This window comes from Hyperolius riggenbachi, chromosome 1 (genome assembly GCF_040937935.1).
Source record: "Hyperolius riggenbachi isolate aHypRig1 chromosome 1, aHypRig1.pri, whole genome shotgun sequence".
NCBI classification, from domain to species: domain Eukaryota; kingdom Metazoa; phylum Chordata; class Amphibia; order Anura; family Hyperoliidae; genus Hyperolius; species Hyperolius riggenbachi.
In genome coordinates this window covers 228,557,311-228,574,699 of record NC_090646.1, presented here as the reverse complement: position 1 = coordinate 228,574,699, position 17,389 = coordinate 228,557,311, and the positions used below count along the sequence as shown (strand labels likewise).

At 44.4% G+C, this 17,389-nt stretch overlaps 1 long non-coding RNA gene and 1 pseudogene across 1 annotated transcript; one reads left to right on the top strand and one right to left on the bottom strand.

Annotated features, from left to right (window-relative positions):
- Positions 1-6,758: 6,758 nt before the first annotated feature.
- LOC137533133 (U2 spliceosomal RNA) lies at positions 6,759-6,897 on the bottom strand (annotated as a pseudogene).
- Positions 6,898-7,090: 193 nt separating this feature from the next.
- LOC137547219 (uncharacterized) lies at positions 7,091-17,137 on the top strand. The gene is made up of 2 exons (XR_011026523.1): positions 7,091-7,164; positions 16,975-17,137. It is a non-coding gene; the product is annotated as an uncharacterized lncRNA (long non-coding RNA).
- Positions 17,138-17,389: the final 252 nt, after the last annotated feature.

Sequence of the window (17,389 nt, the reverse complement as noted above, 5' to 3'; positions counted from 1 at the left end):
CACTTTTTGTTATTACAGTCCCTCTTTGAGGTTCCTACTGGCCTTTCTCAGTAGCCTGTAGCAGAAAGAACCAGGACTCCACCTGGATTCAAACCGCATTCTCTTGCATTATTTGCATTATAAGCAGTACCAAAGTGCAAACAGCCGGCCTCTTGCACACTGCAAGTGATTCCAATTCAGATTCCGCTTTAATCAGTTTTTACATCCGATTCAGATTCCGATTTGCAGTTTGCTCCCTGCACACTGCAAATCGGAATCTGAATCGGATGTAAAAACTGATTAAAAAGCTAAATCGGAATCGGAATCACTTGCAGTGTGCAAGAGGCCTTATGTTTTGTTCTAGGTGACCTTTCTCAAATGAACCTGGACCAAAATGTTTTGCTGTTTATGCTTTGCTATTGCATATAATGCAAATATAATACAAATAAAGCAAGTGTATGCTGTTTGAATCCCGGTGGAGTCCCGGGTCTTTCTGCTACAGTTTGGTCTTTGCCCTTTTGATTTCTGGGTTCCTGGTTTGCCTCCCTGGTGCATATTCATTCTGAATGTGGTTGAGCGCTGGATGCACATCCTTGCTCTTGAAGCCTCCTCGGTAGCACACAGGTCTCTTCTCCCTTAATGTCATGGAGACAATGCTGAAGACATCTGTGAACATTAGCACAAGGTAGGAGAAGGGGATTGGAAAATAAACTAAGCAAGAAAGGACCTAAGGACTATGTGGGGCTATGTGCCTGAAGCCAGACAACAGGAAGCTTGGGGGCAGTGGCGTAACAATAGGGACTGCAAGCCATGCAGCTGTGGGGGGGCCTGGGACCCCCCTGGAGCCCACCAATGACCTTTATGGGGGGCAGGGCGGGTCACAGCATGAGGGGAGAGCATTGGCCACCTACATCGGCGGGGAGGGGGAGCCACTCCCTCACCTCGAGTTCTTCCCTCAGCGCTCCCCCTCCAGCATTAATAGGTGACAGCAGCAGCAGGCAGGAACACGCGCCGAAGTTCCTCTCTCTAAGCATCTGACACTACTTCCTGCTTCAACACTAAGATCCAAGGACCAGCCCTATAGGTACTAAAAAGACACAATACTCTTTATTATCACAAGACAAAGTCTAAAACAGAGGAGTGTGTGTGTATTCACCACCTCTGAATATAAAACATGTAAGCTGTGTAGGTTCACACTATTTTAGCATTGCTTCGGACATACAGGGTGTCTTTCCTGATGCCCCTCCACTCTCAGAAAAAGTCAGCCAGAGTGGGGTGTAGCTAGCCCCGTTGTGTCCTGCAACACTATTAGTAAACTACAGATGCTAAATGGAAATGCTGATTAATGTTAGCAGCAATCCACCAGTCTATATAGTCGTTGTAGACACTATGCTGTAGTGGTAGGTAACACAGACATATACATAAGGGGGGGGGTAAGTGGGGGAGACCACCCTATATACAACTAGGTGGGTGCTATACACATATATACAGTGCTACTAAGATATTGCCAGATGAAAACAAGGCAGCTGATTATGACTTTATACAAGAAGTGGATCCAGTGACTATAAGATATACACTGAAAAGCCACATTCTAAGGGCTGGTGCACACCGGAGCGGTTCTGGAGCGTTTTTGAAAACGCTTGCAGGGGGAAAACCGCTTGGCTAATGAAAGTGAATGGAGTGGTGCACACCAGAGCAGCTCTTTTTTTCCAGAACCGCAAACTCCCACGCTGCAGTATTTTTTGGATTTCTGAGGCATTTCTGCCTCAATGTTAAAGACAAGGAAAGTGAAAAAACGCTCTGAAAAACGCTAGATCAGAGCGGTTTTCCAGGCGTTTTTGTTACAGTAGATGTTCAGTAACAGCTGTACTGTAACAATATTTGTTATCTGCTACACAGAAACGCTCCCAAAAACGCTAGGCATGTTTAGAAAATGTCTTTAAACATGCCTAGAATCGCTCTGAAATCTGCTCCAAAAACCTCTAGCGTTTTGCGGATCTGCTAGAGGTTTTTGGTCTGCACTGGGCCTTCGAATCAAACTGTCTCTGAGATTCTGGAATACAGAGCGAGCAGCCTCTCGCAGCGGAATCTATAACATCAACAGGCTGAATCTATTAATCAGCAGCACAGATTTCCTCATCAGCTCTGTGTGTTAAGCACACAAAGGCCTTGATTCACAAAAGGGTGCTAAGTGTTAGCACGCCAGTGAAAAGGCACTTAGGACGCAAAAACGGCCGCTTCACGCGCAAAGTTTTAGTATGCTTAGCACGCGAACGGTGCAACGTTTTGCGCGCACCGGTTTAACGCTTCGTACTGCCGCGCAGCGCTAAACTTTGCGCGCAATCTGTAACAGCTTTAGACGTGCAAACTACTTAGCACCCTAGTTTGATTGTCCAAAGCTGTTAGGCGTGCTAACTAGGTTAGCACGCCTTTGTGAGTCAAGCCCAAAATCTTAACACATGTGGTTTTGATTTAGTAGGCTTAAAAACCTGAAAAGTTGATGTTTTGAGCTTTTTTTCTACAATTCATACATCACTCAGTTGAAAAAGATCAATTCAAGCAAACTCCACCATTCTCATGAAAACTGTGAAATTACTTCATATTCTTAGTTGATCAATAAATTAGATTGAATCCAAGCTTTTGGGAAAATGACAGTGTGACTAAATGGAGGACAACTCATGATTGATCAGGTGGTGGGTGAGTACAGTCCACGCTGACCCCTTCTACAACTTGGTATTTATTGAGTGGCAATTACATATAGGGCCGGTACACAATGAAAATCTCTAAGTGCAATCGCAAACGAAATGCAATTTTAAAATCGGATAAGGTGTGATTTAAAATGGCATGTTTGCGTTTTTGCGATGCCTTTTCGTTTTTTGCTTGCGCTTTTCAATGTGTTTGCGTTTTCTTGTGATTGGTGATTGTCTGAAAATTCTTCAACAGGAAGTTGTAAGGTTTCCTGGGATTTGACCTTGAAAACGTTTTTGATGTGATTTTTTAAACGCAAGGCTGAAAAAGCGCAGCAGTCACTGCAATTTTCTAAAATTGCATCACACCACTATGTTCAGTTTATCATGATTTTCATTAATTTTAAAAAGGCTTAGCGATTAAAAAAATGCTTGCAATTATAAAAACACAGCGTAACACACACACACACACACTTTCTTTAGATGCTCTCATCTGTATTCTAACATCTGTATTACATATTTTTCATTTTTTCTAAATAATTTTGGTAGGATGATAAGGGAAAAAACTTCCTAACCACTGAAATTTACTAAGCAATTTGCTGTACAAGAGATGTAATTTGTACAAAAAGGGACAGCAACATTTCAGCATGCAAATATCTCAGACCTGAGATGAAAGAGTGACTTTCAAAGAAAATAAAATTAGTTAACCAAGATCAAAAACATTTAAATAAAGAAGTGCTTTGCCGCATGCAACACTGCCCTCCAGCGATTAAAATTGGAACTGCATATAAAGTGTATTGTTTAGGGTTAATAACTTTTCTATTTTTATTGTATTAAAATGCACAGCGTTTTTCAGAGTTCAGGAATCACATTAGATAAAGTCCAAATAACAATACAAATTTTATGTTTGCTAAAGTTATATGATCCATAATATGTCCATGATGTAACTGAATGTTTTAGGTTTTAAATAGCCATAATTAACAGAGTCAAGCACGAGAAAAACATGTGAAAATTAATGTAGAGAGAACTCTAGTCCTGCACCTAGCACCCACACACACTTTACATATCGAAATACGTACATTTTTTATTACATTTTAACCCCTCATACCCCAACCCTATAGTTACCAAAATAAAACAATTCTAAAAAAAATTAAAAAAATGATAACATTTACAAAAAAAAAAATGAGTTACCTTATGGACTTTTTAATATGTATGTCATGAGGGTATATTACTGTTAATTTTGCAAATAAAGTCTTGTAATTAGTGATATAGTATTAAAAATCACTAAACGGAAAAAATACACCTTTATTTCCAGATAAAATATTATCGCCATACATTGTACTATGAACACAATTTAAATGGTGTAATAACTGTGACAAATGGGCAAATAAAATGTGTTTTATCCACAGCAGCAAGTTTTATTTTAAAGCTATAATGGCCGAAATCTGAAAATAATTAATTTTCTATTTGTTCCCTTATTATTCCCTTTAAAATGCATATAAAATAAAATAATTCTTAGCAAAAAGTACCACCCAAAGAAAGCCTAATATATGGCAAAAATAACAATATATAGATCATTTCTGTGCGATAAGTAACAATAAAGTTATTGGCAAATGAATAGGAGAAGAATGATGTGAAAATTGCTCTGGTTTTTAAGGGGGCATCAGGCTTATTCAGCCACAAGTGTGGCGTAGTTTTAACCTGAGGCGGTTTAGAAGCAGTTAAATTCGTAAAATTACAATTTAAAAATTAAAGCAATTTATGACATGCAATACATTTCAGCTATACACTATCATTGATCATAAAAAGTGGTTGATGTAGGTTACTGAACCGATTGTTGCCTAACATATGTATTATTTTTTAAAGGGTAATTCCATCAAAACTTCTTTCCTTTTGGCTGGTGCTTTTTTACCGTCCACTACTAAAACATTGACCTTCAAACAGATACACCTCAACATATGCATTTGTTATCACTCTGCAACACTGCCATCCTCTTGCATTTTGGTCTGTAAGCTTTTGATATTTACAGTACTTTATGTATAACTCTTTGCTATATTTAGTTTTGTCATCATTATGTAATACTGCCATCATCATCGTGTACCAATTAGCTGCACTGCTATATGCCAATAGAGTTTGCTGGACCTTGTGACTCTCTTTTGAGTCTCTATAGAGTCACCAAAGACTCTGCAATGTCATTTAAAAGGAAATATCTTTCTGATTGAAGCAACAACAAACAAAAAAACATAACAAAAGAAAGCCTTCCATACACTTAGATCAGTGTTACAGTGTTCTTCATAATTTAATGTTATTTAATGTAGTTGTTTTTTATTTTTCATCTCAAGATGCAACAGTTGTGGATTTCCAAAACCAACAAAGTCTAGATGCACTTATTTGCAACCAGAGCAACTCTAAACCCTGGGATATAGACCTCCCAGGAATTCCCCTCTCCCTACAACACTAAGCACCGGCCTTCATTACCCTTTTTGTACCCTTGCACTAACCAAGCGATTTGCTGCAGGTTCTTCTGACATGCTCACCCTGCTGTTCCTGCTTGGAATACTTTGTAAAACCTGTAGTTTATTTGCCCATAAAAACATGGGACAGTGTGGAACAATAGTTGTCACTCATGCTCTTAAGATGTACCCAAACTATAAACAATGATTAACATAACATTTTAATATGACGTTCTTAATGTTTTTTTTATGATGAATATTTTAAACTACTTCCAAGCTGTAGCCTCCCCCCCCCCCCCCCCCACGTACCATTATACCATTTGCCAAGGCAAGGGATTTGGCAGGATTGTGTTGTATGCTGGGGCAACTTCTGTACAGGCTCCTAGAATCATAAATGCATTTGCGTTTTGCATTCACATTTTTTAAGATAATGGTATTGTAAATTTTAGGCAGCAACTCACTTATCAAAAATGTTCAATAGTGGGCGAGGTTTAGCTAGATAGTGTTGTCACAGCTAGATAGTTATCTGGGTTGAAAAAAGACATACGTTCATCAAGAAAAATAAGGTACAACACTATCCTGCACCTTCACGTATCTCAGTTCATTCAGAGGAAGCGAAAAACCCTCACAAGGCTTGGACTAATTAGCCTTAAAAGGGTAAAAAATGCCTTCCCGACTCCAGATGACAATAAGATATAATCCCTGGATCAACACTTGTTTATCGTATTTTCTATTTATACTGTTGTGGGTGCAATATGTTCAAAGCAGGTAAATGTACCACTGCTTCACTACTCTGAACACTGTGGTATGTGAGGTGAAAAGAGAGGAGTGCCCTCCCCGACCCTCATACACCCCCATGGTGTCGGGAGCAATTGGTACTCTCCATTCAGGAATTTCCCTTTAGATAAGACAGACAAGACATATAACATTTATATAGTGCGTCTTTCCTTGCAGACTCAAAGTGTTTCAGAGTTGCAGCCACTTAGCGCGCTCTCCATGGGTGACCAGGAGCATTAGGGAGCCTAGCCCAGAGATATTTTTTTTTTAGCTTTCTTAGCCCGGAGTAAGCAAGGCTTGATGCCCATGCACGGAAAAAGTGAAGGTGTGTAAACACCCCACAAAAACGTACATGGGCAGCAACCAAGCAGGGCCCTTTTTGGTGTCTCCCGAAGGAAACCTCCCCTTTGCCTTTCGGCGCAGGGGGCTTTTGGGTCCTCCAACACCCGAAGGATTGGAGGACCCAACCTGCCCTGGGGTTACCCACAGGGCCTGGCCATGTGGACGCCCACATGGTCTGGGTGGCTCCCCCAAGAGGGAGCCGGGTTGGGGACCAAAGTCCCTGGGGGACAAGTCCCCAGTGCCAGCAAGCGGCCAGCGTTATAAAAATTCCACATTCTCCCTAGCCAAAAGGCCGGGGAGCTGCGTTAGTTGGCTATGCATACAGACAGTACAGACCTTAGTGCCTTACTCCGCCATGGGGTTTTCCAGGCCCCAGGTTTTTCAGGCACTCCTGGATCACCACTCCAGGAGCAGTACGTCTAAGCAAAGCCCTCAGCCCTTCAGCTTTAATCATGGTAGATCCATTCAGTCAGCCTCTGGGGAATTATGAACCGAGAACGGACACCTGTACTAGAGGATCTGAGGTTCCCCTCTCCCCTCAATCGCTCGTTCAAGGCACCCCCCAGGTAGATCAGGCCTGGGGTCCCAGTAACATGCCTCCCTGAGACTGATAAGAATAGATACTACACTTGATCTTAGCCAAAAGGCTGAGAAGCCATACATTTCATACACTGGGCCTGATGCACATACTGTCAGTAATATTGCTGTGCAAAGGCAGTGAAAAATACTAACGGCAGCAGAGTACTACATGTTGCACATTTAGCCTGATCCACAGTACATGGGGAATGTGAGCATTGCTATGGTAACACTCTTCACTTTTTTAATGTGCATTACCATAGAAACGGCTTGCAGCACACATGTAGCTAGGGTCACACTAATAGCGCAAGGCAGGGTGCTCTGCTGATGTTATTACCGGTAATATCACCGTAAGTTTGTGCTTCATACCCATTATGCATAACGCTAACCTTATTTCCATACAGCAAAAATAGTGTTTAAGTACTAACTTTTCTTGCTGCCACTGTCAGTGAACAAAATTTCAGAAACCAGACAGCAATAAAAATCTTATAGATGTTTAAACACTTTCTCAGCCTATCCTAACATTTAAAAAAAATGGCTAGAGCTTAGAGAGTTTAACTATTTTTTTTTAAATGGTTATACTTTGCAAAGTCAATTTTGCAAGATTTTAAATGCTTAGGATGGGTTCTGTACTATGGTGGAAGACAGTAGACAAATGTTAATTAATCATTTGAAGTTGTTACCTAAGTCGCTATGTCAGTGAGTGAGTAAAATAAAATACTGAAGTCCTTTGTTACTGAATGCAATAATATAACAGATAATTAAAAATGTACTGTATATAATTAAAGTGGACCTGAATTCTTGCACAGGACAGAAGGAAAACAGAGAAATGCACCCTGTATGTATTAAGAGAGTTTAGCCTATCTAATTTCCCCTCACCTGTGACTAATTAGGAGTCTCCCCTGCTGCAGCAGAGCAGCTAATTGGTAAACACAGGATGTTAACAATGTCTGCTTCCTTCAAAGCAGGAAGTAGACACCCTGCAGATATATTGCAGGATTTGTATCAGCTGTAATAAACAAATGTTTTTCTTTAAAGGTTATTACACTGTTGCATATTTTTTATAGCAGAAAGGAAGTTCTTTTTTGTTTGCTGTGTACAAGATACAGAGGCGCCAAAAGAATAAAAGGTAATTAAATGAACTTAAAAAACCAACTGGTTAAACAGAGGAGGCAGCGGTGGTCTTACCCCCTCCAAACAGACACAGGCAAGGACTGCGATTCAGACAGTCAACAATTTATTCGGAACTCCAAAAAGGAGTTCCGAATAAATTGTTGACTGTCTGAATCGCAGTCCTTGCCTGTGTCTGTTTGGAGGGGGTAAGACCACCGCTGCCTCCTCTGTTTAACCAGTTGGTTTTTTAAGTTCATTTAATTACCTTTTATTCTTTTGGCGCCTCTGTATCTTGTACACTACATTGAGTCCACCCTGGGTGGAGGGTTGTTACCCTATCTTCCTGTCTACAGAGAGCGACTTTTTATTCCTGAGTGGGGTCAGGATTGTTCTCCCCACCTGCCTATACAGTGGTTGCCTATTGGTAACCCTGGTTTGTGAGTATAATTTTAACTTCTCATTTATTTTGTTGTCCCCAAGACGAATTACACTATTGGGGCTCTTGGTGTCCCTCTGCTTTATTTTTTGTTTGCTATACCTTTCACAATTAATACAGTATTTAATTAATATCACTGCACTCTTGACCAAGTATATTCAGGATCGGGCACTGTGTGGGGCTCAGGATATGCAAATTAAATATTCAACAGTTAGGAGCTTTGGGGTATTACAGGACGAGATGTATATACTGAAAGATAATTTTACTTTAAGGCCTCTTTCACAGTGGGACGGTGTGTTTGATGCGATGTTTAGGTCGCATAACGTGCCCCTACTGCAACGCATTGAAAGACTATAACTTGGACGTTATAGTACATTCTTTAGCCCTGCATTTGGTGCGCCGTTTTCGCCGCACAGTGATGGAACGAAAATGGCGCATGCGTTACGGTAAAAAAAACCACATTACTGAGCATGTGCAACACACACAACGCAGAAGATTTATTGCTAAACGCACAGCATGCAGCACTTTCTAAATATTGCTACACGTTACATGCAACGGAACGTGTGCACTGTGAATGTCGCACAGACTTAATATTGCTGTGCGTTAGTCCACATTAAAACATTTTCTAACATGCGACTTTAACGTCCCCCTGTGAAAGAGGCCTAATACAAAATTAGAATCATAGACCCTTATTCAATTCACTTTTTCCCTACATCTTCTCCAAGGAAATCACCATTCATCTTCCATTTAAAATGATATTTCAGCACTGTGCATTAGAAAAAGTACCAAAAAGTAGGTGAAGGATCTGTTAAAATAATCGTATTTTCTTGCTTGCTGGTGGCTTAAAAGGCATTTTACTGATAAACTATAAAAACATAATCTAGGAAAAATCTTAGGAGAAAAAGTGAACTGAATAAGGGCCTCCTATGTGGTATTTTTCCACCTTATCAATAAAATGCCATTTATTAAGCCACCAGCAAGCAAAGTTACCCAAGGTATGCACAGAGGTAAGTTTATGCTGGCTCCCCATACTGTACCTCTGTGCATTATCCATTCCTCTCCGCATTCCCCCTGCTCACTGTTATCACTCCTTAAAAATGTTACTTTTGGCTAAAGCCAAATTGTCAGACAGGAAGAGGCAAGCTTGCTGTGATGTCCCCTCCTATCTGTAACGCTCGGTGAAGCACAGAGAGGTCTGATTACCGGTGACCTGCAGCGTCACGGGGAATACAGACGTATACCAGATTATATGTGATCTGCAGTATCACCGATAATCCAATATACCAGCTAACCTCTGTTCACCGGAGTAGAGTGTAGTGTTTTGGTGTAACAGTAACACTTAGAGGACTAGACCTCAGTACAGTAAGACGTACCGTACAGATTACTTCCGCACCCCTGAACTCTCCAAGACGGGAGGAGTCAGACTGCTAGCAAGAAGTATCTTCTGAAAGTCACCCTCAGGCGGAAGGGTTACTAACAGAACGAAGAACCTCCTCCAATGATGAGGTCGGTTCTCGAGGTCGGACAAGCCAGGTCGTACACACACAGACAGATAAAGTACAAGATCGAGAGGCAGAGGCGTAGTCAAAGTACAGGCAGGGTTCGGCAACGGGGTATCAGATATATCGGGGTACAGAATCAGGAGGCAGAAACAGAGTCTAGGAGCGAGCCGGGGTTCGGCAACGGAGTATCAGAAATAACGAGGTACAAGATCAAAGTTCAGAAGAGTAGTCAAGGCAGGCAAGAAGTCATAACAAATAATCACAATCAAACTAGTACTTTAAGCTATCAACAAATCTAGCTTTAGTGTAGGATTACAGCTCCAGCTGGTCCCGGCACACTAACGGATCTGACTAACGGATCTGGGTGCTCCCACGTATGTGAACGCAACGCCAGACACCAGAGAAGTGAACAGCCGGCAGTATATATACTCAAATGTTCCCCCAGCACCTCCCTCAGTGATGAGCCAATGAGGTGCAGAATCCGGGTCAGCTGACCAGCCTGGTCAGCTGACTCCCCTCTACCTGTCATAAATCTCCCTTGAGTGCGCGCGCGCGCGTCACTCTGAATACTGAGGGACTACGAGTCCCAGCCAGCGCAGCCCCGCTCAGCGGTGACTCCGCAGCGGGGACCGGCGGGCTACTCGCCGCACCCAACGCGGCGGTTTCGCCGCGTTCTGCGGCCTCATGCACGGAGGCAGCCGCCTCATGATGCGAGGAGGCGGCTGCCTCTCCGTGCGAGACAAGGCTGAGTGCGGAAGGAGCCGCCCGCCGCCGGCTCATGGCGGCGGCTCCTCCGCGCTTTCTCACAGTACCCCCCCCCCGAGGAGTGGACTCCGGACAGCTCCTTCCAGGTTTCCCTGGATGTGCAGCATGGAACTCTCTCACCAACTCGTCCGCATGCATGCGGTTCCCAGGCACCCATTGCCTCTCCTCAATGCCGTACCCCTTCCAATGTACGAGATATTGCACCGAGTTCTGTACAGTACGTGAATCAATTATCTTCTCCACCTCGTATTCAGGTTGGGCATCTACCAACACAGGAGGGGGAGGAGTGGGACCCACCTGGACCGCTGGCTTAAGAAGGGAAACATGAAAAGACCTTACCCCCCGCATGCTAGTGGGAAGTTCGACAGTATAAGTAACATTGTTGATCTTCTTGGTTATCGGAAATGGACCCACAAACCTGGGACCAAGCTTATTAGAAGGTTGTTTTAGGGCCAAGTGACGTGTGGACACCCAAACCGGGTCTCCTGGTTGGAACCTCCACTCCACCGACCGTCTCTTGTCGGCTTGACCCTTCTGACTCAAAAAGGCCTTCTCCAAGTTATTTCTTACTGTCGCCCACAGATCCTTGAATGACCTTTGCCAGACCTCCAGGGCTGGAAACGGAGTGGAGGCTATAGGCAATGGGGAAAATTTGGGTAATCTTCCCGTCACTACTTGAAAAGGCGAAAAACCGGAGGATGAGTTTTTTAAATTATTTTGGGCAAATTCTGCAAACGGCAGAAATCTGACCCAATCGTCCTGTGCTTCAGCTACATAACACCTTAAGAACTGCTCTAATGATTGATTTATTCTCTCAGTCTGGCCGTTGGTCTGAGGGTGATATCCAGACGAGAAGGACAGTTTTATGTCCATGAGCTGGCAAAAAGCTTTCCAAAAACGTGAGACGAACTGAACTCCCCTGTCTGAAACTATGTTTTCGGGAATACCATGCAATCGAAAGACATGCGTAATGAACAACTCGGCCAATTCTTGAGCGGAGGGGAGTCCTTTTAGGGGTACAAAATGGGCCATCTTGCTAAAACGGTCGACCACGACCCAAATGACCGTCATTCCCTCAGACCTGGGCAGCTCGCCTACAAAATCCATGGACAGGTGGGTCCACGGTTCAGTTGGGGTGGGCAATGACTGCAAGGTACTGACAGGTGCCAACCGGGAGGGTTTACTCTTGGCACATGTCACACACTCCTTCACATATTCCTTGCAATCCTCTGCCAGAGAAGGCCACCAGGCGCATCTGGCTACTAAATCCTGTGTTCTGGATGCCCCCGGATGCCCTGCATTCTTATGTGCGTGGAACATCTCTAGAACCTGAAGGCGAAACGGCAGAGGAACGAACAGAACCCCTGCGGGCTTCCCTTCCGGGATGTCCTGCTGAAAGGGACTCAGCGTCTCCTTCCAATCCTCCCAAGTTCCAGTGGCTGCCAGTATCAATCTCTGAGGAATAATGGTCTCAGGAACGGAGGGCTGTGCTGTCTCTGCCTCAAAGCATCTGGACAAGGCATCTGCCTTAACATTCTTGCTCCCCGGGGTATATGTAATGATGAAGGTGAACCTGGAGAAAAATAGCGACCATCGAGCCTGACGAGGGCTCAACCTCTTAGCCCCCTCGATGTATTCTAAGTTCTTATGATCGGTGTAAACTGTAATGGTATGCTCAGCTCCTTCTAACCAATGTCGCCATTCCTCGAAAGCTAATTTGATGGCCAGGAGCTCCCTATTACCAATATCATAATTCCTCTCTGCAGGGGAAAACCTGCGGGAGAAGTAAGCGCAAGGGTGCATTCTACCTTGCAAGCCTGATCGCTGAGACAGCACAGCCCCCACTCCTACCTCTGAAGCATCCACCTCCACAATGAACGGGAAGGACGTATCCACATGTCTGAGGATGGGTGCTGAACAGAATAGGCCTTTCAGAGTGGAAAAAGCATGTACAGCCTCAGGAGACCAGTGAGTTGTATCTGCCCCTTTCCTAGTGAGACTTGTAAGGGGAGAAATGACTGTGGAATACCCCTTTATAAACCGTCTATAGTAATTGGCAAAGCCAAGAAAACGCTGAAGAGGTTTTAACCCCACCGGCTGTGGCCACTCCAGCACAGCCGAAACCTTGGCAGGATCCATAGACAGGCCTGTGGTGGAAATTATATACCCCAAGAAGGCGACGGACGTTACTTCAAAGATACATTTTTCAAGTTTTGCATATAAGAAGTTCTGCCTCAACAGATTCAAAACAAACCTCACATGGTCTCTATGTTCAGAGAGGTTGTTGGAGAAGATAAGAATATCATCAAGATAGACTAAAACAAATTTCCCCAACACCTCTCTGAATACCTCGTTAATGAGTTCCTGGAAGACGGCCGGGGCATTACAGAGCCCGAAGGGCATCACCAGGTACTCGTAATGCCCGTCTGGTGTATTAAAGGCCGTCTTCCACTCATCGCCCTTTCTTATTCGTATCAAGTTATACGCGCCCCGCAAATCTAGTTTAGAGAAGATTTTAGCGTCTGTAATTTGTGTGAACAAATCGTCTATCAGTGGCAGGGGATAGCGGTTCTTGACTGTAATTTTGTTAAGGCCGCGATAATCAATGCAGGGTCGCAGGCCTCCATCTTTCTTTTTAACAAAAAAGAAACCAGCTCCAGCAGGTGACCGAGATGGCCGAATGAACCCTTTGGCCAAGTTTTCACGTATATAATCCTGCATGGCTACTTTTTCGGGTCCCGACAGGTTGTACAAATGACCCCGGGGAGGTACACATCCTGAACGGAGGTCAATGGGACAATCGAAAGGGCGATGTGGGGGCAACCTGTCTGCTGCTTTGGGACAGAACACGTCGGAATACTCGGAATATTGGTCAGGTACCCCTTCCACCTGAACTCTGGTTTGCCCCAGGGTCAGCTTCCCCAAACACTGCTGAAAACAACGAGGTGACCAAGTAGTTAACTGCCCTGTGGCCCAATCAATTTGAGGTGAGTGGAGTTGCAACCAGGGCATGCCTAGGATGATAGTGGAGGTTGACATGTGCAATACAAAAAATGATAATTGTTCCCCATGAAGTACCCCTATAGTGACTTTCACCTCTGGGGTCTGTGACAGCGGGTGCTCCCGTTGCAGCGGGGAATCGTCCACCGCCGTGACCTGAATGGGGGGATTCACTGAAATGAGGGGAATACCCAACTCCTGAGCAAATGCAAAATTCATAAAATTAGCCGCTGAGCCGGAATCAATAAATGCTTCAGTGGCTACTGACTTATTCTCCCATGTAATCGTACAGGGGAGAAGCAGTTTCTTCTCTTTAAGGGGTGAAAATTGTGTGCCTAGGGTGTCACCCCCCACTACTCCTAGGCAGACCCGTTTCCCGACCTGTTAGGACAGTTTCGCACCCTATGCCCTGCCTCTGCACAATATAGGCACAGTTGTTCCGTCATTCTCCTCCTCCGCTCCACCTGGGTCAGTTTTGACCGACCAATTTGCATTGGCTCTGGTGGAGGCAAGGCCGGAGAGGTTGAGACAGGCGGAGTTATTGTTACTGGCGATGCAACAGCCGGTACAGTATACGAGGTCACCCTGACCCGGTGACTACTCCTAGCCTGCCTCTGATGACGTAGCCTGCGATCTACTCGTATGGCCGACGATATGGCCTCGTCTACTGTCTTGGGCTCGGGCACAGTCAACATTAAGTCGGAGACCTCTTCCGACAACCCAGACAGGAAGTAGTCCATGAGGGCAAAATTATCAAATCTCGAGGTGACCGACCACCTACGGAACTCTGCCGCATAATCCTCGACCGACCCTCTGCCTTGCCGCAAAAGCTTGAGTTTCCGCTCTGAGGTCACAGCAAGGTCAGGGTCGTCGTAGATTATGGCCATGGCCTTAAAGAACTCGTCTACCTCGTCAGAGCGGTATCGGTAGCAGGCAAGTTATATGCCCAGGACTGGGAGTCCCCAGTCAACAAGGTTTTAATAAAGATGACCCGTTGGGCCTCAGTCCCCGAGGATCGGGGTCTCAATTCAAAATACGACAACACTCTACTCCTGAAATTCCGGAAGTCAGACTTGTGGCCGGAAAACTTATCAGGCACAGGCATGCGTATGTCATCACTATGAGGGGATCGCACTGAATCAACTGATGTCTGGAGGGTTCTCACAGAGCCTGATAAGGCATCAATTAAGGCTTTGTGCTGGCTTAATGATTGATGAATGCTATCCACCGAAGTGGCAAGCATAGTCAGAGGATCAGTGCGTTCCATCAGTGTTTTGGTCTGGCGTTCTGTAACGCTCGGTGAAGCACAGAGAGGTCTGATTACCGGTGACCTGCAGCGTCACGGGGAATACAGACGTATACCAGATTATATGTGATCTGCAGTATCACCGATAATCCAATATACCAGCTAACCTCTGTTCACCGGAGTAGAGTGTAGTGTTTTGGTGTAACAGTAACACTTAGAGGACTAGACCTCAGTACAGTAAGACGTACCGTACAGATTACTTCCGCACCCCTGAACTCTCCAAGACGGGAGGAGTCAGACTGCTAGCAAGAAGTATCTTCTGAAAGTCACCCTCAGGCGGAAGGGTTACTAACAGAACGAAGAACCTCCTCCAATGATGAGGTCGGTTCTCGAGGTCGGACAAGCCAGGTCGTACACACACAGACAGATAAAGTACAAGATCGAGAGGCAGAGGCGTAGTCAAAGTACAGGCAGGGTTCGGCAACGGGGTATCAGATATATCGGGGTACAGAATCAGGAGGCAGAAACAGAGTCTAGGAGCGAGCCGGGGTTCGGCAACGGAGTATCAGAAATAACGAGGTACAAGATCAAAGTTCAGAAGAGTAGTCAAGGCAGGCAAGAAGTCATAACAAATAATCACAATCAAACTAGTACTTTAAGCTATCAACAAATCTAGCTTTAGTGTAGGATTACAGCTCCAGCTGGTCCCGGCACACTAACGGATCTGACTAACGGATCTGGGTGCTCCCACGTATGTGAACGCAACGCCAGACACCAGAGAAGTGAACAGCCGGCAGTATATATACTCAAATGTTCCCCCAGCACCTCCCTCAGTGATGAGCCAATGAGGTGCAGAATCCGGGTCAGCTGACCAGCCTGGTCAGCTGACTCCCCTCTACCTGTCATAAATCTCCCTTGAGTGCGCGCGCGCGCGTCACTCTGAATACTGAGGGACTACGAGTCCCAGCCAGCGCAGCCCCGCTCAGCGGTGACTCCGCAGCGGGGACCGGCGGGCTACTCGCCGCACCCAACGCGGCGGTTTCGCCGCGTTCTGCGGCCTCATGCAGGGAGGCAGCCGCCTCATGATGCGAGGAGGCGGCTGCCTCTCCGTGCGAGACAAGGCTGAGTGCGGAAGGAGCCGCCCGCCGCCGGCTCATGGCGGCGGCTCCTCCGCGCTTTCTCACACTATCACTTTTCCATTTCTTCCTCTTAAGAGGAGTGAATGGGACCAGGAAGAGGAGACAATGGGAGGGTGATAGGAGGGAACATCACAGCAAGCCTGCCACTTCCTGTCTGAAAATGTAACTTATTCAAATTTCAAAATTGTAAAAAAGCAGATTGCCTGTTATGGAACAGGTGGAAAATTAACTCTGCATAATTACCGCTATCCAGCAATGTATTGAGGAGTAATGGGATTGCTTGTCGCCTGACCTTTTCGGTAAGCATAGAAAGGGGTGTGGGGAACCAAAGGAAGTGGTACCCAGGCCCGTTATCTGCAGTCAAACCTTAGGTATTCGCCTAGTTAGCTTTGTGGATGATCTAGCTCTACCCCTATAATTTCATTATTATTATTATTGATTTATAAAGTGCCAACATATCCTGTGGCACTGCACAAAGTAAGAAACAAACATGGAGTGCATAATAATACAGACACATTGAATACACCAATATGCAAAATACATACGTGACAAAATACAGAATTGATACAAAATACAGAATTGGTAATGACCGTGACAAAAGTAACATGATGAATAAAATGTATAATGAATTCCATGACACAAAATGGAGAGAGAGCTCTGCCCTTGTGGGCTTACAACCTAAAGGAATGGGGTGGGGGGAAGGTGGGATAGTATACAATAAACATAACTAGATGTTTTAGGACAGCTCTACTCTTTCCCTCAATCTATTTGTCCTCTTACACCGCATACATGAAAAGTGACACTTGGAGGCAGAAAGCGTGAGAAGCAGTGATAGAGGAAAACCTGTGGAATTTTTCTTCTTTGATGAATTTGCCTGTCAGTATGAGGAAAACAGTGGGGCTGCATGTACCATTCTGAACAGTCTGTATGTTGAATCACTGCTCTGTTGTACCCAGCAGGTTCTCATCAGCAGGAGGGAAACAAGGGGTGTCTGTAGATTGCATCAGTGTCCAGCAGTTTTGGAATGAACAGTTGATCAAAGAAGCATATGGGACTTTATTCCATATTTGCACCTTAAATCACTCACCCTAAATGTAAGAATAAAAAGCTTTAACAATTTGATTACCTGTTTTATTCATGTTTTATGTACCAATATTTATTTTTTATGCATTTTAACAGTTTATGAAACTATATGCATCCATGTTAATAATTTGTCTTTAGAAGTAAATATCATGACTGACAGAGAAATGTACTGTGTTGTGAATTTTTTTAAAATATTTATGGGTCAATAAATAAGCTATATTTATGTAATTCTTGATTTTCAAGCCAACTTCATAAATGTAGGTAGTGACAAAAATAATTAAAACTATAACT